This window comes from Saccostrea cucullata, unplaced genomic scaffold, assembly GCF_032062105.1.
Source record: "Saccostrea cucullata isolate Sc308-1 unplaced genomic scaffold, CSIRO_AGI_Scuc_v1 ctg3532, whole genome shotgun sequence".
NCBI lineage: Eukaryota > Metazoa > Mollusca > Bivalvia > Ostreida > Ostreidae > Saccostrea > Saccostrea cuccullata.
Window position 1 is genome coordinate 216,212 of NW_026926960.1, and position 24,969 is coordinate 241,180.

General features: G+C 32.2%; 1 pseudogene; it reads left to right on the forward strand.

Moving 5' to 3' along the window:
* Window positions 1-18,018: 18,018 nt before the first annotated feature.
* Window positions 18,019-24,969, forward strand: part of LOC134273065 (uncharacterized) — a 34,491-nt pseudogene continuing 27,540 nt past the window's right edge.

Here is a 24,969-nt window from a genome sequence, read left to right on the forward strand (position 1 = left end):
AAATTATTAGCTCTGAATCAGCAGTATAAAATACATATGATTGAGAGAGAAAGAGAGGAGAGAAAGAGTGAGAGTTATTTCTGTCATCTCCATGCAAAATAAATTATGTTAACTTCCAACATCATTATGCAGATACATGTATGTGACTTTTTTTTATATCAAAATGTAAAATATTTATGATGACATCCAAATAACCTATCGTATTAGGAAAAAAATAGATATGTGTTACTTACTGACGTCAGTATCTGACATCATACGTCAGCATCTAACATCATACGTCAGTATCTGACATCATACGTACAAGATGAAACATTGTTATGTTGACATAACAAGAGCAAGAAAAGGTCATAAATTAGGACATGTCCCACTCTTACACTCTGATACTAAAAGATGAAAATTAGTTCTAAATACATTGAGTATTCAGCCCATACATATCTATTATGCATTCAATTCTATTGAATCTGAGGCTAATATGGATCGGATACCTTAAATCAATTTTACAAAAGGCTTCCTAGAAACACACAGGTAATGTAAATATTTCATTTTATAAATTAAAGACTTTTATTTCAAAGAGTTTGGAGCAGTTCTGAGACGCATTTAACTATTACATTTGCTTTTTTCAATGGTACTATGTAAAACGTAAACTTACGTTAACTTAAATTTAAATCAGTTAAACCAGAATCAAAATCTTAATAAAATGTCTAATTATCATGTAAATAGCTTCAAAAAAAAAAAAAAAAAAAAAAAAAAAACAGACGATAGGTGTCATGATTTTCAAAGTGTTGTAGAAATTGTGATTGATGAAAATAACGTCGTTAAACCCGTAACCGGCGCACGGAGGTGTAATTAATTGTTTTGGATGTGTTTTATATACATCAGAGACGGGAACAAGCAAATTCAAAGAATTGTGGTCCCCCGCTTTCGGTGTCTTTTTGGGTGAGATGTCTTTTTTATGGCATTTTGTGTCTAATATGAACGCCCTATCATAAGTCATCTAATTGGAAATTATCACTGAACTCCAAGGTCAAGGTTAAAGGGTTAACATTCTTGGTATCCAATGAAAAGTCTTCTCAAAAGGATAACACATGTTAAGTATGAAAGCCATAGCCCTTACCATTCAAAAGTTATGGTCAAGGTTAAAGTTTTCTCATAAGTACAAAAATCACCAAGGTCAAGGTCAAAAGGTCAAGGTTGTTAGTATCAAATGAAAAGTCTTGCCACAAAAAATACATATGGGAAAATATGAAAGTCCTGGTATCTACTGATCAAAAGTTGTGGTCAAGGTCAACGTTTTTGAAAAGTAGGGTAAACTGCAAGGTCAAAGGGGCAAAGTTCTTGGTATTCAATAAAAGGTCTTCTCACAAGAAATATATATATGAAGTATGAAAGTCCTAGCCCTTACCATTCAAAAGTGTTGGTTAAAGATAAAGTTATTTTAAAAGTATGGAAATCTCAAAGGTCAAGGTCAAAAGGTCAAAGTTGTTGGTTTCAATAAAAGGTCTTGCTACAAAAAATACATTTGTGAAGTATGAAAGTCCTAGTACCTACCATTCAAAAGTTATGACCAAAGTAAAAGTTTGAATTTTTTGTGTAAAAGTGGGTCAAACTCCAAATTCAAGGTCGAAAGGTCAAATTTAGTGGTATCCAAAGAAAGGTCTTGTCACAACAAATACACATATGAAATATGAAAGTCATAACTCCACTGAATCAAAAGTTATGGGCAAGGTTAAAGTTTTTGTGACGGACGGACAGCTAGACGTACGGACGGAGAGACGGACAGACAAATGAGATTTAATGTCCCCTCGCTTTCGCAAAAGCGGGGGACAAAAAAATACACAAATGGCATTACACACTAGATTCAAATAGAGAAGCTGTTTTAAATACTATGAGGTTCAATGATAATTTATCCTCTATACCAAAAATAGTTACCACATGAAACAGGTAGACTGTTCGTTGCACGAAGACATGGGGGACGTTCTGTTCCACGAACGACGACAAACAATGTGTGTTCTCTGTTGCCTACAAATCTAAGGTGATATGTTGACTAAATTACGACTGAAATTTTGTATCTGCTGAAAAAAAAAAAACAAATTGGACGGTAGTGAATTTTAAAGATATGTATGCCGTGTTAACTGAAGTATGATAAGCTATCAAAAATGAAGCATTCTTGCAAATTCGACGAAATATTATTCGGTATTAACGAAGTACTGGACGGGAAAAGAACACGAAATTCTCATACATATTTATGAAGGACTGACGTTTATCCTGGATCTGCGCATGTGCGCGGGAAAAGCATCACGAGAATCATCAGGTCGAGGAAAATATTTTTATTGACGTCTGTTCAGTGAGGAACCAATATGACTGACAAATCGACCAATCAGCTCAATGAGTTGCAGTTAAAGCAGTTATTGGTTACTACATAAAATACTATATGTGTTTTTCGAAAAAGGCTAGTTTTTAAATCGCTCTCGGAAAGTCTTGATGCATTTCCCAAGCATTTACACGCTTAATGCATTATGTACATTATTATATACTAATCCCATGCTCATATTTGCATACGAATGATTAACACTGATAAAAATTAAAGTTTTCCCCCACTCCATTGTACAGGTTAGTTTGTTTAGAATTTCCCCTTGCTGTACTGCTAGTGAAAAGACAATTGCACGTGATTATTCCTCGGTACAAAAAGCAACCAACTCTGAGGTGTGCTCACGTATTGACAATCCCTTACTCACGTGTTTGTAATAATACGTAGTAGACCATCATGCTTTTCGGTTCATTCACGAGATTGGACCATTGTTTGCTGTGAGATGCGAGACCACGTCATCGTGAATATTTCAATAAGATGCGGTTTATTATCCGACTCGGAGAGAAAATAATTTTTACCAAATAATATTTTATAGCTCTTAAAACTGATGGAGTGGAATTGTCTTATTTGCAGAAAGTATATAACTTACATAATTGATGAGACACCACATATATCTATTTCTTTTAAAATAAAACAATAATACGGCAAATATAACTTTAACAAGTCACTTAACAAACTGTTGTTTTACACTTAAAAAAAAATTGGTTGTAAACAGACACATGTGAAGCAGAGAAAGAGATCATGACGTTATAAGAGACGTAAACCCTTGCTTTCGTGCGCTGATGTACACTTACACGCTTTCTTTATTTCTTCATAATTTTCTTATTAAATGTGTTATCATCATGAAACCTGAAATGCATTTAATTATAAAATGTTACTTTTTGCTATGACATAAAAAGAAAATTAATTTAGCAAACAGAAACTAAACTGTTTTCCCTGTCTACGATTTTTTGGGACAGCCCCCGTACATGCCAAAAATGATAAATTCGAGGGGTGATCAAAAAGTTCGCGAACTAATTGAATAACTTCCATAAAAGAAACAATATTTGGTTTCAATGTTGATTATAGCGAGCGTCGCGAAGCGACACTCGTCACTGCGAGCTCTTAAAGCAACGCCTGTGCGAAGAGAAAATTCGGACTACTGCACATTCATCCGATAGAATTTTTTGACGCAGCAATTTGGACCCACAATGCATCACTTGTAAAAACTACGTTAAAGCTACGTTCTCGCAAGAATAGCAGCAAAAGTTCAACTAAAAGTAAATATGCCCTGATTTAATGGATAAATCTTAAAGATAAATAGCAAACAAAAAATTATTCATTTACTTTCAGCACTGTTTAGGGCAAATGTAACTTACATACGACGTCATATGACGTCAGAGTCTAGACGCACCAAATGTCACGTGCAGTTTGACGAGCCCAATCTAAATTATGATAAATTAAATATCTGCGCTCGCCTTAACGGTCGCATCGTCAACATATTATTTTAAATTAATCCTTTCTGATTTTAATACACATCAACCACCGATCTGCTCATGCGCGAATCACGTGATATTTGCGGTCAAGTGACCCATTTCGTAGCGTTCTGTCACAAATGTATAATGATTTTTGATTTTTTGAGTTTTATATTTCTTTCCATGTGAGTTAATTTTTATGACAAGAACAGTTCTTTTGTCAGAAATGATAAAATCTCGGCAACAGTATGGGTGGATAAGAATATCCTTTCCAAAAATAAGCATGGCGACCATTAAAACACAAATCTTGTGTCTCGGGAGAGACCTTTATTCAAGGTGGATAGAGAATGGGTGCCTCCTTTTTATCAGATCTAATATGTTTAAAATGTAAAGTAAACGATAGCTTAGGTATTTAATTATTATCTTATTGTTCAAATAATCAACTATTTTTCAAGATGTTAAATGGAGGTCTTTGATAGCAGATTGCTCAATTAAAAACACATATCTTTTCAAACTTGCTTTCACTGGGCAAGATTACAAGTATCATTTTGAACCATCTGTCTTCCTTCACTAAAACGATCAATCCAATCATTAGGTACTCATTTATCTTAATAAACTGTGTACAAATTATTATATGATACTGCAAAGGGATTTCAAAGATATACAATAAATTGTACATGTACAATCTTTTTTTGAACGAGTTTGACAACCATTTTTCGTCACAAGTTTCCTATATAGCGACGTCATTTTCACATTGTGACGTCACAAACAAGGAGAAAAACTTTATTCAGCATGTGCTATTTATAGACCTTGTGTATGGCTATGTGTGTACCGAATTTCATTCTAATCTGAATTGTGGTTTTGTAGATATAGAGATAGTTCGCGAACTTTTTGATCACCCCTGTATAAAAGTTCAAAACTTATGCAGTATGAACTGTATTTTTGTGAACGTTGATTTGCCATTAAAATGCATCATTATGATCAATTTGAAAGAAATTGAAATTTTATTATCAATTAGACTAAACTACATTTTTTTTCAAAAGAAATGCGTCTGTACAATAAATTATGTCGTATCATCTAAGAATACCACAATATTGTAAAGGACAAGAAGACTGATTTTGCATCAGTAAGAGCTTGGTCTTCTATTACAAATATGAACGACAAAAATTTGTAAATTGTCTTTTTCTCTGTCCTTGAACATGTTGAATTAGTTAATGACAGTTTTGACATAAATTTAAAGTTGCAGTTCATACTGCTTTAAATAATGAAAATGAAATTTTGTTCGAGGTCTTTTTGACTTTGTTTCGGAACAAACAAATATGTAGTATGGTAATTATTAATTTTCTTATATTTAGTTAAATGTAATTTTTTTATTTTATTTTGTTTACAATAAGGGTAGCATATGTAAAAGGATGGGTAACTTTTTACAAAAGAAACCTATGAAAAGAAAATTCGACTTCTTCACAAAGAAAAATCCAAATAATAATTTTGAAAAAATACACATAAAATGTTCTCCGTCGTTGAAATTTCGGGAAAAGTCAAATTCTTGGAGCTCCATTTTGTTTATCATTTAATCGATCATCCAAAAATGCAGATGTACTTTAAGCTTATATTTCTGTCAATAATAGACTTTAACCATCGCTATTATACTTAAGCCGAATATTTAAGCATCGATAGGTACAGTTTTAAATCCTTTATAGAAAGCGTACCATTTGTTTAGACTGTCAATATTGTTAATGGCCTTTCTAAAACGCATTTCCTACACACATAACACATTAATCGTATTAACCGTTCCATCGTTTAAAGCCAATATACTATGCATCTTTTTAAGTCATTCTTTTTACACTTATCAGGCTGTAATGAAGAATATTTTTTTTTTTTAAAAAAGGAGCATACAGCTTCTCAAGTTATGTTGAATGATTTGATGCTTGAATAAAAAAAAAACCCTTTCTGATAAATTTTTTCCAATATAAATGCAAATAATTTCAAGAAACGTAGCTTTAAAACGATCTCAAACACATACTAATGAGCATTTAAAATGCTTTTGCTACACATTGATTTATTTTAAATAAATATTTACACAACGTTCTAATTTTACATCTAGTCTAATAATACATATCGATTTTCTGATTCCTTCCTGACGCTGTCTTTATGTTACATAGATAATCATTTAGTGCATGTGCACGTTTTAATAAACAATAGTACGTGTGCACTCATGTAAGTGACAATGAGCTTAATAAAGGCGGACCCAAACCATTGCTCAATTAGCTTGCTTAGTTAAGAAAGTACTTCAAATATTTTACTGCATTTTTTAGAAAACATTGTAAAGGCAGTTGTTGAATCTGTTTTGAAAATTATTTGGCAAAATTAGCCTTTTTTATTTCAAATGTGCAGTATAGCTAATTGACATATGAATTGCATATTGAATCAGATATCTGAACACAATTTTTTTTTGCTAGACTGAAAAATTCAAAATATGATAATCATATTTAATAGTTCACAGAAATCAATATAGGGGTTAATTGTTACTTGACATAAAAATGTTAATATTCAATGTCTCTCGGTCTGCTCTTTATGTTCCGCGCTTAGAAAGTCGGAGGGTATTTAGTGATTGGGATGTCCGTCCGTCTTTACATATATGTAACTTCTTCCGTCTGTGTACACTTACGTCTGTCTGTTACACTTTTGGGTAGCTGCAGAACTGTAGCTCTCCGAAAAATATGTTGGCAGACTGGTCTGTCAATGTATTTTTTTCCTGAGAGCTACAGTTCTGCAGCTAATTTTTGGATACCCATTTGTTATCAGCAATTCCTCTCACATTCCCATCATTTAAATACACAGTCATATCGGAGTCAGTCGTTTTATTCATCAACAATTCATGTACTTACATCTATTCAGTTGCACAGTCAGTATTTTGGTCCTCTTTATCATTACACGGAGTGCATGGCGGGTGCGACCGGTTAAACTTGGATGCTTACTCGTCCAAGGCACCTGATTTCCTGGCTGGAGTTTCTTAGGGTCCGTTTATATGCCCTGTTCAGACATGTAGATTTGTATTGTTTGTAATCTTTTGAGTTATATTTCGTTTTCTTTACCTTCTTCCACGGAATATTCATCAGTCAAATTAGGTACAAAAACAAAACTCAGCAGTCTTTGTTACATAGTGCCACTGTGACCAGCTGTTTTACTTTTGATCCGACAAATACGTACATGAATTTTGGGCTGCTTATAGCAAATCATGGACCCTGCCATACTTTCTATAATATTAACGGGTGTCCATCTCTTTTCAGCAATCCCCCCTGAATGAAATTGAATACTTTTACATATTCTTTATTCATAATATCATCGTGAACCTTCAATTTTACTATTTAATCTGACACTTAAGTTTTTCAATGATCATTATAATATTTTGCTGTTTTATCAACTATTTTTTTTTAAATCAGGAAATATCACGGTCAGTGTAATTTGGAGTGAAAAAATCACATACGGTGAACCAACAGAATTCATTTGCGAGACAATATCACCAACAGAAGTGAATGTTTCCTTTCTGTGGATTCTTCCAAATATATCTGAATCTTCTTATAACATCAGCGAGGCCAATACGTCATTGTGTACAGACACCCATTGTGTATCAGCTTTATATATTTCTACCGTAGACTTTCATCACGAAGGAATATACGTGTGTCAGACAGAATTTGGAGAGATTGATGTGTATCTCGAAGTGGAAAGTTGTAAGTGTTCAAAATTATTTGTCTGTAATCATATTGAAAAGGTTTTAATAATTATAAATAATTAAAGTAGTTTATGTTTCGCTATTTTGAAAAGACTAATTAATTCTCTTGGAAATCTTAATTAATTCATCAGATTTCACTAACCTTAATCATTTTTAGAATTTAAAATACTCCTTCTTCCAACACGATTACCGATAAGTTTCGAAAAAAAAATTATAGGAAACAGAACCATTTTATAGTAATTTTCAAAATAAGTTATTATGTTCCCCAAACGAAGTTGGGGAACATATTGTTTTTACTCTGTTTCTTATTCTTATTATTATTATTTTTCTTCTCGGGAAAATTTTGTCCGCGAATGATCTTGTAAAGTACACATCTGATTAAGGGGAAACGTTTTTAGGGTAAGTAGGCATGTTATGTAGATTTGCGGAACGAAGGTCATTTTGCGCGCACGTGAAATGACCAATATGCTTGAAATTGCCGTAACTTTTACATTTTTCGATGTAATGCTTTGATATTTAGAATATATAGACATATTATAAATGTAGATAAGATGACATTGTCAACATGCAATTTTGTGTGCACGTGCTTGCAAGAGCGCGCAGGAGCAACATGTGAAATGACCGATTTAATTGATATAGGCGTAAATTTTTACCTTTTTAATGAAATGCTTTGAGACTCATAATATAAGGATATTGTAGTAGCATAGACAATATGACATGGTCAAAATAGCAAGATCTCACGCGCATGCACCTGCGCTTCGCTCTGATTGGCTGAAACTGAAGTCTCAATATCTTTCTTGTTTTTTGATGAAATCCTTTGAAATTTTGTACATAGCCATGCATTAGGATATCCTACAACATGATATATAACAATTTTCATGAAAACACGTGCATGCACGTGCGCTGCAATCTGATTGGCTGAAATTTTAAATAGCTATAACTCCCTTGGTTTTCAATCAAACAGGATGGGATTTGGAACATAGATGGATATAACAGACTTCTACAAGAAGGATGGTCACCATGCACATCCATACACGTGCGTGAAAATACGCTGCAATCTGATTGGCTGAAATTTTAATCAGCTATAACTCCCTTGGTTTTCAACCAAACGGAGTGGGATTTAGAACATAGATAGATGTAATGAATTTCTACAAGAAGGTATGCCACCATGCTCATGTATGCACGTGCGTGCACGTGAAATGAGTAAAATCAAAAATACACTTGAATGAGCGTATGTTTTAATACTTTTAGATTAAATACTTTAATATTTAGTATATTAAAGTATATAGATTGTGTAGACAAGATGATATGGTCATTACGCACATGCATTCAAATGCGTACGCGTGCAATGCTAAAATTTGAATGAACTTGGTACCCTTCTGGGTAAACGTTGTTAAAGTCTCAAATGCATAAAGTTTGTCTTATTTAATGAAGCTTACAGGGAATATGGCACCAAAAGGGAGATGGGGAGCGTTTGGGGAACATCTGTAACGGTCCCCGTTACAATTAGCACTAGTTTGCATTGGTACAAGTACCACCTTTGTTATCATTGCTGTGTAAGTTGTGGAAATTGATTGACTGATTGTTATTGTTTAGCGCCGGATTAGAAATACTTCAGCCATATTTCGGCGGTAAAATTACGTTCAAGTTTTAAAGATAATTTGGATTTTTCTAGCGGCCCCTAGTGAGCCTATTCTTTTTTCGAAAACCAGAAAAACGATCATTTACGTGCCAAAAGGGTTGATATCATTGACACAGTGCACCATTTAAGGTCCGATTCGACAGATTTTAAATTTCAGAATAAGTTAACAGTGCAATTTATAATGGCAACAAAAAATGCTATTTAAAAAATTAATGCTTATCCAAACCTTACAGTAAAAATCAGTTTCTTGTATATATTGTGAAGTTTTACTAGGAATTGCTTTTGTCAAATAATCATGCATTGAGTGCACACCGTTAAAAAGCCTATGACGAACAGGCTTAAAATAAGAAGAATCTAAAAGAATATGGTTAATAGTGACATGTATTGCACAGTCACAGGAAACGCATTCGGGTTGTTGTTCCCAAATTAGCAAATATGAATGAGTAAACTTTGAATATCCAATGCGTACCCTTTATATAATGACTTAGTCTTGGCGTTTCAAGCCAGAATCAGATGACTTGTAACTTTGTTTTGTATTGCATAAACTTAAATATCACTCATAAATTCCAAAATATTTGGAACTTGAAAATTGCATATTTTTGCCCCTAATATATGTCTTTCTTGAATTGGATTCATGCACAACAAATACTAAGTATTCTATAATGACTTAAGTAAATATGAGAACTGTGTTCTGCGGTAATGAGTGAATTAGAAACAATACATGAACTTATATAAAATTATTCTTTTTTTGTAGTGTGTCCTTACAAAAGATTTAGGAGGGCCACTAGTAATTCCACGATTACGGAGACAAACTATGTGAATACATCCTACGAATGTATGAAACTTTGTGAAAGTTTCTCGGAATGTGTCGGTATAATGTTCAAGGCAGTAGACGGAGAGTGTTGCATTCATAACGAAACAAATTTAGTTTATGGAAACTGTGAAGGGGATTTTTTTGGATATTTTTATGAGAAAATTTGTCCCAGTGAGTTTTACAAAATAATTTTCATTCTATTTTTTTACGTTTTCTTTATCATGATAGATCTCTGTGCTTGATAGAATAGTTTTAACAATTTGTATGGAGTATTAAAGATGAACCACAGAGGATTCTTTACTCCATGATCAGAAAATAATATGATTGCACATTTTTAAGTATTTTTTTTCTGCAATACTGCACTATATATTCTATTTTGGGTTTACTTAAACCTGTTTCATGTCTTCCGTCAGATATAAAGATATTATGAACTTGAAGTTTTAAATTTTTGAGACAATTGCTCTGATTGGTGATCATACCTCTTAAAAGATCTCCCTGTCTTATTATCATTTTTAAAAACTCTTTTACAAAAATTTGGTTCATAAGATCAGACTCGAATATATATAGATATCCTTATTCCTATTCTGTTAATTTTTTCTCACATTCAATTAAATTCGCTTTATCATACATACAATGAATATGAAACAAATAAGATCGTTATTAGACAATCAAACATATCTTCAATGGGATCATTTCGTATTTTCCTGATTCAACTTTGTGGGTTGATAAGGTGAGTACTTTCAGAGACTTGATAATGCTCGTTTAATTTGATGAAGAGAATTATTAGCATTTTTTTTATATTCATCGAAATTGTATTTTGGTAATTATATGGGGCATAAGGGATAAACCATACCCTTTGATATACTGCATTTCTTACAAAACTTTTGTTATGCTTTTTTCGTTCCTGTTGAATAATGTCCAAATAGGAGAAAATTCCTAATGTAAATTCCCTATATTTCTCAAAGGAAACAATTTTTTTTTTAAATTGTGGGTTTGACTATTTGCACTTTTCGTCAATGTTTTGTTGTCTAGTTTAAACCTGGAAACAAACTTGACCTCTCCCAAAGTGAATACAAGAAGAATATTTGAACAAAATATTCTTTATAAATACAGCTAAACGCACTTTCTAAGCTCGCGTGCTTTTTCGCAAAAATCTAGGTCACATCCCTTTTGCAGTAAAATGAACATTAGCGACCTTAAATACGAGACAAAGCCCTCAAAGGTTTTTATATCTCATATTAAAGCTACGTTTTCTTTAAACTCAGAATCCTAAAGATTTAAAGTCTATGTTTTAAATGGGACTTCATCATAAATAAATGATATGGTGTTACATCTGTATGATTTCACCAAAAGTATTTCCAAATTAAAATTATCAGGCTTCGATCCTTTGATATTATTTAGGTGAAAATTCGAATTGGCATCTTAACAGGTCTGGACGATTTCTAAATAAGGAAGTCAAGAACGATAACCGTGAATTGCTATTAATACACAGAATAAACAAGGCACTAATCCTTCTGACCAATCAGATAACAGCATTTAGACAAACCCATGAGAGAATAAATAAAACACGTGGTTTTAAAGTTTTTTGCTCAAAAGATTTTTTTAGAACAAACTTTTTGTAAACTTTATGCGCATTTGGGAATAATATAATCTTTATGACAATTCTACCGTGAACAAACACGACTTGAAAGCTTGGAATACGTTTTAATAGGGATAAAAAGTTAAAAGCTAGAAGTTAACAATCCCAATAGTTTACTTACGTTAAAAAATTGATATAAATACGGTAAATTTTCAGTTTTTAAAGCCTGACATAAAAATCTTACGCAAAAGATAACAGTCTTCATTATTTTTTTAGTGTTTTGCTTAACAAAATAGTCCATGCTTTTTCTGATATGCGAGGTAAGATATTGGGATAAAACGCATTCATGTATAATTACAGGATTCTCTTTTCTCCACGTTAAACGCCTTCGGCTTTCCTTATGCCCATTTAAAGTCTGCATTGCAAAGTATTCGGCGCTCATGAAACCCGTGATAATGCAAAACTATATGTGTATACTGCATACGATAAACACTTGTGTGAGTTGATCTATACACATATGGAATTTAAGCATTACCGATGAAAATCGGACGGCTAATCAAAATTATATTTACCATCATATAATATATTCTGGTAAATGTTATAATTGACCTTGATAAAAACTTGCTAGTGCGATCTGTACCTCTGTAAACGATTACATTCTATCGTCCTTTTTTTTTCTTTACCGAGATAAAAATGTCAAGGTTGTTCACGGTAAAAATGTGGGGAATATCTTATTCTTCAAAAGTTTTCATCTTACTTCTACAGATTTTTTGTTATAAAAATCTTTTTGAGGAAAAAAATAAAAGCACGTGTTATCTTTTTGTTCTTTTAAAATATGTTTTGGGGTGTGTAAAAATGCTGTTGTATGATTGGACAGAAAAATAATTACGTGTACTTGATGTACATTTATAGCAACTTTCGGTTATCGTTCTTGACTTCCATATTTAGAAATCGTCCAGACCTGCTTAAAGATAAGTATATTTCGAAGAATTTTGTACACTTTCCTTACTTGTCTTGGTTTTGTCGAAATGTAGCATAAAGAAATAATGCCAAAGGACAGAAAAAGAAGATATTGTTCATCATTTAAAATAGTTAAGTGTCACCATTAAAAAAATAATTCTTTTACATAAACTGTCTGAAATTCTAGAATTTTGCGGTTGGATCCATCTTTTATAATGCTAGATTCAGAAAGTAACCCTAAAAATGTTAGCGTTTTAACATGAAAAGCAGTAGAACAAATGAGAAATACTATTATCATCTTGTGCCTTATAGAATCATGTGATTATATAGAAATGCAAAAGTTGCATGACTAGCATTGTTTTGAGTCAATGCAAGGCAAAGAACTGCTTTAGAAAGGACGGGTACATAGACGGCTACATTTGAGGGAAAACCTCGAAAAACAATTATGGAACTATCACAATCCATCCGCCAAGAGTATACCAAAATCCAACCGATAATAATGTGTGAATTACGTTTTAACTTAGTTATCTAAACTTAAAAGTAAGTTAAAAATCACTTTTAAAATATATTTTGTTGACTCGATACACAATTTCGCATAATAACGTTGTGACTTAATTTGTGCGGAAAACCATGTGAACTTAGAAAAATGCGTTGAGCTGTACATCTAGTCATTTCACATATCCAGTATCAAAATAAAAATTAAATATAATTATTTATATCAATTCGTAATATATTTCAATTTTTGGTTGTTAATCTATGATTATCGTTTTTGAGGAATATTGGTTATAAGTAATGAAAATTTAACCATTTGATGGTAATATTAATATTTATATTGTCCTAGTCAGCGTAAAATACATGTTTATTTAACATTGTAATTTTTTCAACTTTATTTTATATAGCAGGGGGTTCGTGTTACATGGAGAAGAAAGGGAGTGAAACCATGGGAATCGGTACCCTTATAGACGTAAGTGTATATGACGCCGAAAAACTGGAAGTCGATCTAAAAGAATATTCAATCAGAAGAAAGATATATTTAATAACAAGGTCATTGTATCGACCATAGATCATTAAAATGATGCTTAAACCAAATTGCTGATATTCTTGTTTCATCAACTTGTTTGTCAATAAATCAGCTCGATTAAAAAAACGTTCATACATAGAGCGTGTTCTTGTGTTTTGAATTAACCGAGAGATATAAACCCCTTATGCCAGTGATGAAGGTATATTGCATAATAAATGCTTCATCTTTTACATTCCCTGGACAAAAAATTTAAATTCTCAAAATTACAAAGGTGCTATATAGGATTTGAACAAAATTTGTATTGGAATACATGTTAAACTATTTAATTATGCATGTACAATTTTATTTTGCAAATACATATGAAATAAATATCTGACGTCATTGCTTATAAAACAAGATGTGTTTGTAAAACTCTGATGCCCTTGTATGGCAACATAGCAAAGATTAAGCTTTTCTTAAATGCAAATTTAATTAATTGGTAACAAAAGTACGGTATTCTCACTGGAAAACAATTGTGAAATGTGAAAGTAAGCTAATGTTAAAGTTTTTTAATAAGTACAAAAATCTCCAAGGTCAAGGTCAAAAGGTCAATGTAATTAGTATCAAATGAAAGGTCTTTCCACATTAAATACTTATGTTGAGCATGAAAGTCCTAGCCCTTCAGAAGTGATGGTCAACGTTCAATTTCTGAAAAGGTAGGTCAAACTTCAAGGTTAAGGTAAAAGGGTCAAAGTTATTGTTATCAAATGAAAGGTCTTGTCATAAGGATGAAATATGTAAAGTATGAAAGCACTAGCCCTAAGTCTTTCAAAGTTATGGTCAAGGTTCGCTTTTTTAACGTAGGTCATTCTCAAAGGTCAAAAGAGTCAAGGATCTTCATACCCAATGAAGGGTCTTCTCACAAGGATTACATATATGAAGTATGAAAGCCCTATCCCTTACCGTTCAAAAGATATGGCCAAGGTTAAAGTTTTTTCACAAGTACAGAAATCTACAAGGTCAAGGTTAAAGGGTCAAGGTTGTTGGTATCCAGTGAAAGGTCCTTTAACAAACATTACATATGTGAAGTATAAATGCCCTGGTGTCTACTGTTCAAAAGATATGGCCAAAGTAAAATTTTTAAATTTTCATGTAAAAGTGGGTCAAACTCCAAAGTCAAGGTCAAAAGATCAAATTTGGTGGTACCTAAAGAAAGGTCTTGTCACAAGGAATACACGTATGAAATATGAAAGTAAAAGCTCCACTAAATCAAAAGTTATGGGCAAGGTTAAAGTTTTTGCGGACAAACAGACAAACAGAGAGAAAGACAGACAGACAGACAGACAGAGAGACAGACAGACAGACACGACAAAAACTATATACCCCCAAAACTTCGTTTACAAGGGCATAAAAAAGTGCCTTGAAGTCTTCATATATCCTCCTGTTAAAGGGGGATGTACAAGCCATATGGGATCTAGTCTGGAAATACCAGGAATGCGCTTAATACTCTACTAAACTAGCCCAAAATTAATCAAAGTGCTAGTGCACTAATCACCTACTGTTAGAGACCAAAATTAGTAAATAGTTAAGTTTATTTTGTTTTGATTAGGAGGGAATTTATCATGTTAGAACTGCGTAGCTACAGCATTCACGAGATGAAAAATGCATTGAAAATGGTGTTAGTTCGATTCCTTGATAATGTGGCTACAACCATTTGTTTCGCTTTTTTCTTGTTATTATCCGTAATTCTTGAAAATTTGAATTTTCATATGAGTGTCTTCCTGAGGCCATGTGTTTATTTCGTCCGCCTTTCCTCTGTCACACAGAGTTCAAATAATATTGATTTTAGAATAAATGTTACCATAATAACATCAAGACAAAAAATTACTAAGTAATAATCATAAGGTTATATTAGTAACTACTTTTATTTGTTGTATCGCATCGTCTGATTAATGAAAAAACCTGATTTTAACCCCACACCAGCAAATCGGGAAAAATCATTCTGTTCACAGCTCGAGTTTCCTCGTAAATATCATTTCACTGAGCACGTGGTTGGCATGTGCATATATCTGCTGTGGATAGATGTATTTATTACCATTATTACATTTAAATTTTTTATGGAACAAGTCTTGATAATTTCTTGGTTTCTTTAAAACTCAAGAAAAAATGTCCTAAACATATGCGTTTACGTCGGGTTTTTTTTCTGTGGCGATAGAAATTATTTTTAAATGGGGCACTGCAAAGAGGATGCTTAGCATTTAATTTAGAAATGTTAAACAATATGCGGTGCATGAAAAACAAATTATAATTACATGTCTAACATTCGAAAAGTTGATACATATGTCTATTTTGTTTAGCAGTTAGATAGAAAAAATAGTCAGTTATAGGATCTCTTTCAGGCACCTCACATAAAAAGCTAGATTGTTTGCAATGACCCACACGTTGTATGGAGTAATGTTTGGACATAAAAAACGCATCATGTCTCATTATGTTGACAACGTTGTAAGCTCTCGCTCATTGAACATACGAAGCTTACTAAGTATGTGATGGAACATGTACTAGCCTTATAAGACCACTTGTTATAAAAAATATTTGGTTACCCTCCCTTCCGATTTACTGTCTAGAAATGGCCCGACTCAAATTTTATTTTACATCCAATTACACGATATTTTTCTTTTTCTTCCGTTGTAAAAATATGTTTAAGTTCTAAGGAATTTTTTTTCTCGCCTATAAATACGGACCCAATTATTTTTCCCTGAGTTAGGAGGACCATCAAACGTCATTTCATTTTTCTTTACTCTGTAAAATTGTAATTTTGACAATATGGGCAAATAGGAAAAAAGTGTTTTTATTCATTATATCTCCTTACCCACTCTAAATGATTTCATTCCTTTTCAAATGTTGATCATTGTAAATGTTTATTTGACACAGTATACGAGGGGTAATCAAAAAATAAACGATATCTTAGGTATTTGATAGTTAAATTATTGTTGAAAAATTCAAGTATTTTTCAAGGTGTAAATTGGAGGTCTTTGATAGCGTATTGCATAATTAAAAACACATTCCTTTTCAAACTTGCTTTCACCGGGCAACATAACAAATTAAGTATCATATTTAACCATCTTCCTTCCTTCACTAAAACCATCTATCCAATCATTGATTGAAATTATAGGAAGTCATTAGTCTTAATAAACTGTGAACAAATTCTTATATGCTAGTTCAAAGGAATTTCTAAGATATACCATACATATTATAGTCGTTTGTTGAACGAATTCCACTGAGACAACCATTTTTCGTCACATGTACCTGCATAATGACGTCATTTTCACATTGTAATTTCACAAACAAGGAGCAACACTTTATTCAGCATATGCTATTTATAGAACCTGTATATGCCTATGCACAAAATTTGTTTCTAATCTGAATTGTGATTTTGTAGATATAGAGATAGTTCACGAACTTTTTTATCACCCCTCGTACTAGAAAGTACTAAAACAAGGCCATTCATATCGATTTTATATGTCTAATTTCTTTGTGTTTCAATTGTGATAATTAAAATTTTGATAGATAATATAAGTTATCTGTGGCAAACTTACAAACTCTGAATTTTTAACTTTGATGGTGCTCATTTTTGTTTACCTGGAATCAAAGAGTTTAAGATTTTTCTATATCAATACGTACACTTTTTAACAACTGTTCGACAATAATACTGAATAAATTATTTCAATCCACAATATAACACATTTCCTCTTTTAAAAGTGTTCATATTATTTGAAATATTTCGCAACTGTAATTCTCTTCTACATTTAAAGATTGTTATGTCCCTCCATATTAAGAAGAGGTCTGGAAAACAAAATTCTGTGCTAAAAATAGACCACGAGCTGCTATCCGTGAACTACTTTAATGGTTCTTTACACTCATTTTGAAGACAACAGTGCTTTGTTTTAAACTTGAAATTATCATTTAAAAGTGCAAAATTTAGACAGTTTCTCAACAAATGGTTCAAGAGAGAACATGAATGCACAGTTTGCATATTCTTTTTTTTTTGGATTTTTAAGGCTCTGCTGAATTCTGTAGCTGCGCAGTTCTAATGAGCATATCAAAAGCATTTTTTCTGCAAAAGTATAGATTATATATGCACAACATGCATTCAGTAATGCATATTTATTGTATCTTTATCAGAAGGACTTAAAATTTGATCAAAATATAATGTATTTTAGCCATTTGAAGAAATGTTTACATTTTGTTCTCACTGCACTTAACGTCGCCGGACATCTCCCTAAAGAACATAATATTTTCAAAACTTCAACTGCCCCTATTTACATGTAACTTTGCTTGTATTTGACTTTCATTCCAATTTAACATGTATACTACATAAAAAATATAATAGCATGTTTTGTAGACACATAGTGATATAACAGAGACAGATTGTATGGAGCTTTGCTTAAACATCTCGGCTTGTAATGGAATGGATTACAATTTCAACAACAAAACATGCCGACTTTTTGACAGCGGAATTTGGATTTACAAGGAATTATGGGCAAGACAAGGTTACACACAGTGTGATTATTTCGAAAAACCAAGAAAATGTGATGAAGGTAGGTCATAGGCTCGTAAGAAGCAATTTCAGTTTTTGGGGGCACAGCCGTACATTTTCAGTTGAGGTGGGGTGGGCGCAGTATCAGCTACATAAGAGCAAAAAAATAGGGGTCATCATAAGTTTTTATTGAGAGGAAAATTGCATAATTATAATAGCTATGTTTTCTATAGTATTCTAGATAAGAGGTCCTAAGGTGTATCAACTGACAAGATTGCTTATCTTAGTCCTTATAGTCCTTATAGGATGCAAAATATCTTACAATTATAGTGTTGTCAACGAGAATCCGATTAACCGAGTAACCGTCGAGTATTGGTTAGAAAATCTTCTAATAGGTAAGTCGGACAAAAATACATTTAATTAGTAAATAACTAAAAAAAGGAATTATTTTTTTATTGCAAATAAGCGTAAACGTACACCCTTCTTAATCTTATTATCATTAGACCCTATCAAGTAGTTCACAAATAGGATCGATTTGTTTTGAGTAGTTTTCAGAGTTTATTGGTAGCTTTGATTTAACAAGATATCGCCAAATATATAATTATAAACAAATGAAGTATTTAAAGAGACCAGCTGATTCAAAATCTTTAAAATATAATTAATCAGAATTTGAGTTTACTTGTACTGTACAGGTATGACTACATATCTGTTAATAATTTAATTTTGTTTTTATACTAATCTCTCATTGGTTGATTTCCAAAAAGGAACACAGGATTAAACATAATAACCTGGTTTGGTATGGGGACACATCCCCTTGACAACCAACTGAATAATCTGTATCCATACAATCCCCCCATTTCCAGTCCTTGAACATCATGGGAAATTCCCGATTTAATAAATGTACCTTTAATATAAAACAGTAGCTCGATCCTACCTCGTGTACACAAACATCATGGCTGCTAGATCTGTATATCAGTTATTACCTCCCCTTGTTTCATATCACTTCCGTTACTAGGGATGTATTACTGAGCGGCAAATTTGAACTCATAGAAAGCAACGCAATTTTACACCCACAGTTGATTAATTATTTTAAAATTAAAATATAAGGAATGACTCTAATTCTTGGCCAAACTATTCGATGATAACCTGGTTTGGGTCAGCTTCGCGGATTATAAGCGTAAACTGACTCAAACCAGGTTATCATCGAATAATTTGGCCAAGAATTAGAGTCATTCTTCAAATATGTAAATAATTATTTTCCTTGACCACAACAAAAAGGGCTGAAAAGTAAAAAAGCATTATTAAATGCTGTGGAACATTGAATATTTGTCTTCTTTGTGTGTTCATTTCATTATTTTCTTTATTCTCATATCAAAATCCTTTGATGATATTGCGCGGCTGTGTGCTTTTAAGTTTATAAATAAAGTTCATATATAGCATGTGCATATATTCCCCCACCTTCCCCCTGGGAAAAAATTCTGGATCCGCGCCTGTGTAAACCCGTTTCTATAAGAATGCTAAGTATTAACTCCACCAAACATCAGAAATTACAATCTTTATTTACATTATTACGTCATTCGAGCTTGACCTCCATGCATACAGTAGCAATGAAAGGGATAAGCACAGGAAGACGATGATTTATCAGTGAATATAATCGGTATATTTGAAAGTTGAATACATGAAAATTGACAATTTTACATTACTTTGAATATTTTATAATATTTGTGCATTCACCCAATATATATATATCACCCGTTCTATGCCCCATACAACATAAGATCCCATTGTATTGCTTGCAGTTCATACACATCACGTGGCGTTATTTTTTCATTGCCTTGATGAAATAATTCTTTTCTGGTATTAAAAATGAACGTCGAAAATTAAACGTTTTTCTAAAAATTATCTTTATAATCTCCTAATGGATGTTATATGTTTCAAGTTGTTCTTTTTCATTTTTCGCCGGATATTTTATTAATTTTTTATCTTACAAAAAGTTGCTGCATGAACTGCTCCTCAAGGTGGGCGTGCCTAAGCGATAGAAGCAAAAACTATTGAGTTTCTGGATAAAAATTACGATGCCTAAAATAACTGATATATTTTACTAGGTTTTAAGAAGAAGTTAATTTTGTTTTTAATACAAAAATAATTACGGTTGCAAATGGCACTATCCATACGTTTACAGTATAAATTTTGTTTGTTTGCATTGGAAACTAAAGTATTAAAAAAGGAATAATCTTTTAATGAAATGTACCATGCACTGTAATGTAATTTTTGTTTCAATTATATTTTGACAAATAAATAAATGTTTTCTTGGAATATATATTTGCAAAAAGTCCATAAAATGCTAAAGTGATATATGTTTGCGGCCGATTTCATTTGTATCAATTGTTCCAGCATTTCTGATTTCTTTTTAGGGGCTTGGCATTCTCAAAGCTTAACTTTTTTCCAAAACGCCATGTAATATTTAAGAACATACGCAATTTAGATTGGTCTTTATTGTCTTTTCCCCCTGAAGTTGATGAGTTAAAATGCTGAAAGGAATTGTGTATCTGTGCCATGTTTTTGTTTACATGGGTTAAATATACTATTTGTTTGTTCAAAGCAGATTTTTTTTCAACAAAGAAGTTAATTATAGACAAGATTAGACAGTTTCTAATGATTTGCTAAATTTTCTTTTGTTGCAAATATGATATTTTATATAAACAAAAACAAAGCATGAGCCTTGTTTACATTTTTAAGGATTTTAAGTCAGGTATTTCCTTTGTAAATCAGCAAATAATATTTATTTTTTGGTTGATCATAAGAATAACCTTAGCAAAAAATTACAAACATTAAAATTTGTTTAAAAAAAATAGATGAAACTCTGTCAATGTCCCTTTAAGGAAACTTGAAAAATTAACAGCAGGTGAGGTAAATTGTGTATGACCTTAAGTGACGCCTCCGATACCAATGAGTTATACCTTTTATGCCCTCAAATGGCCTCTCTACTTTTTGACTTTTTATAAAATCCAGATGTGTGATTTCCGAGATGATATCTCTTTTTTTCTAATTTCTCGACATAAACTGTAGTGTGTAAAGCTAAAAATACACATGGGCCAGATTTAGATATTTGAACTTATTAGTTTTCTTTAAAATACATATAATTATTTACAATTCATACTGATAAATGCAACGACCAAAAACAGGATTGATTTTTTATTAATGGAATACGTGCATAGGTATATGTTTTATGTGGAAAACTATGATGAAAGCGGTATATGACGCAAGTTCAATGTCAAAGACTTTGCAGCATTGAATAAAAATTTTAAAGACCAATTCATTTATCAGCCTGAATAAATCGTGGAACAGTTTTCGGTTACCCTGTATTACAGTGACTGGAATGGAAGACTTTTCTAAATCTATAATGGGCGTACAAATGTACCAAACTAATTTCATAGACCAAAGCCCGGAGTTTGTCTGTAGAGGAAACATGTTCATTAGCAGAAGTCAATATCAGCATATTAAAAGTCGAGAAAATTTATTTAGGATTGACCAGTCAGTTTTAAGACCAATTATCGTACTGACGCTCGCAAACAATACAATTTCACATCGAGCCTGTTAACCGCCTGAATAACGAAATTAAAATACTTAGCTTTGTTTTGTATGTAAGTTTTCTGTTTCTTTGTTGTCCTAATTATTTTATTAGTATTTTTTGAAATTTTTTTTGAAGAAATATTTTTAGTCTACCTTTATGAAATTAATTGGATATACATAAACATATTGTCATTCGCTGTGCAACATGTACACATGCAACACTTCAATAAATTCAAAGTAATATTTTTATTTTAAAAAATGTGTTAGGAAATAAAAAAATGATAGAATTGAAATTAGTTTATTCTATTTTAATCCTAGTCTTTGTCAATCTTAGACGTAAATTAAAAAAAATATTGACGTTATTTAACAACGGCATTAACGTTATTGTTTCATTGCTTCATGTTGTGTTCATACACGTATAACCTTAAAACTCTAGCAAATTAAGTGCTCAAATTGGACTGTATGTCCTCAATTTGATGTAGATTTGAAAAAATTGAAAAAAGTCAATTTCGAAAATTTTGAAATTAAGACCCCTTTTGCCAGAAAACGGTCCAAATGGAAATGATAACGATAACTCAGCCGATTAACCTGGTACTCGATCGGAAGATTGGTTTCTAGAAATCGTCCGATTTTAAAACACTAGGCCTACTTAAAATCATAAAAAAAAATTGACAACACAAAATTTTTTCAACTTAAGTTTAAAAGTCCTATCTTTAGCTTTCGAAAAAAAATGATATGCCATTTTGCCAAGGATACTCTGTGACTTCAAATCAAAACTTCAAAGCCAAATTCATAGCCAAGGGCTTCTTAAAATACTTCACAATTTTAGAAAAGGCTTACGCATATCGTAGAGATGGCAATAGCATCATCTCTTTGGGGCGCTCACTCAGAGTTCATATATAAAAAAGCTTTTTGATACAGAATTAATAATCATGCGGAATAAACGGCTGTTGAGATGAAACGACTGACTGTTTCCTTTGACGGTGTCCTTTTGTTTCAATTGGAATACCATATTAGTTATTCTTCAAACGGAATGAGATACAAAGGATAAATCAATTAAATAACAGGCAAATAATAATAGCGGGTAAGGAACTCCACAAGCAGCCACCTTTAACATAATTTGAATTAACTTCAATTCCCTTCACCCAAGGATTCTACATGGCATGTTTTGTTAGAGTTGATCCATTCGTCCGTCGGAGAAGTTGAGAATAATAACAATCAAAAGATAGACAGAGAAGAGAGACAGACGGGTGGGTTGACAAACTTGGGCCAGAAAATATCTTTATGCTTCATTTCATTACAAATGAGCAGAGAAATATAGATAAGTACCGTACCAAAGAAGTCAAACTTTACCGATGCTGGGATTTTTAGATTATTTTAATTTGGAAGTTATAAAATACATAACAGAACCTAGTACCCCATTTCAAACATCAATTTTATGTAGAAATTTTGTGCTTGTATTACCTATAGAATAGGCTTCCTCTCGGGGTCTAGATATTAAAAAAATCAGGCTTAATAAATTGGAACCTTCTAAAATGTGACGAAAATATGTGTATTTTGGCAACTTCAGCAAAGGACTGAAATACATGAGCCCAACCAACAAACAAAAAAATAGATCTAACAGAGATTATAATCTGATGAAATATTAACACACCTCACAGATCCTGCGGATGAGACCGAATCAAACGAGGTCCTGTATCGCAGTAGGTAGTGGAACGAATAAGATCCCCTACTGCTTAATGGCCATGAGAGCTGAGTATAGGAAAAAAGAACTATATGTGGTATATTGCATATATTTGCCCGCACAAAAGTCAAATTTTGAAAACTTCCTGAAATGTGCTGAATTCAATTAATTGTATGAGAAATATAAATTAACAGAAAATATTATAGTGTCAAAGCAGTGTATTCACATTTTTTGTTTTGATGACGTCACAAACTAGTCCGATTTTATATTCTTTTTAAGAAAAAGAGGACAAAATGGACAAAATTTCAACAATTTTAGCTTTAATATTTATAGAGCGCAAGTTTGTTCAGGAACAATATTGACATATTTCATTGATATTATCATTCTACACATTATATCAACATATTGATCCTGAACACACATGCGCTCGGTGGCTTTTCCTCAAAATATCGACGAAATATGTACATTTTTCCGTAAAATTCATAAAAAACTGAAATTTACGTTATGTTTGTGACGTCATTACGTACATATGGTGTCATTACTTATGAAAATATTCAGTGCTTTGAAGTCAGCATGTACTCCCCTGTTTAAGAACTTGATTAAATATATCTCCATTAAAGTTTGATTTGGGGGGAAAATATTGGTTATTAATGAATAAAGTTCTTTGTAGCTCTCCACTGGCAAGTGGAGGCGTCTCTGTATGATTAAAAATTCTCGAGAGGAACGTTTAACAACATATATTAGTCAATCAATCTTAAATTCTACTTTTTATGGGCATTTTATAATGAATATCCAGGACTCAAGGATATTGACGCAATTCATGTGTCCTAATGCATTACACTTTTGATTTTAAGAAATTCACATTGCCATAAAACGTCATAAGTGAATCTTGTTGTTTGTTAAAACTATAGGGATACCTTCTTGGTCTAACACCATCTCTTAATATTTTGTGAATCAGATATATAAAATAATTGCTTGTTGTTTTCATTGATTTTATGCAAAACTAGAGTGTTTATCTTGTTTATATTGAAATTTTAATTATCTTTTCTACAGACCCTGAGACGTGCTACTACCCCAAAAAAGCGTGTGACTTTCGTGCGCTTTCCGTTTCGTACAAACCGTGTAGCGTTTCGTGTAAACCGTGCAGCGTTTCGTGCAAACCGTATAGCGTTTCGTGTAAACCGTGCAGCGTTTCGTGTAAGCTCCAAAGCGTTTCGTGCAAACCGTGTAGCGAGCGTGCGAAAAGCGTGTGAGAAAAGTGCGACTTTCGTGTAAGAACCGTGTGAGAAACGTGTGACTTTCGTGCAAGAATCGTGTAAGATTCATTCGGAAGTCATTTCATTTTAAATATGGCTATCGATGGGTCAGGATGTCAAAATGTATTAGTATTTTATTATTGAATTAGTTTTGCTTGTGATATTATAGGAGTAAAAACAAAAAAAAAAAAAAATGGAACAACAAAATAAATTACACGGTAATGTATAATTTATATTTGTTTGATTTCTTTTCCTTCTATAGAAAATGTGTTCAAATTAATCAACTATGTACAACAATTTTAAGGGCAATTTGATCAACGCGATCATGGCTTCTTAAATAAAGAAAGAAATACCGGTATTATTATTTTT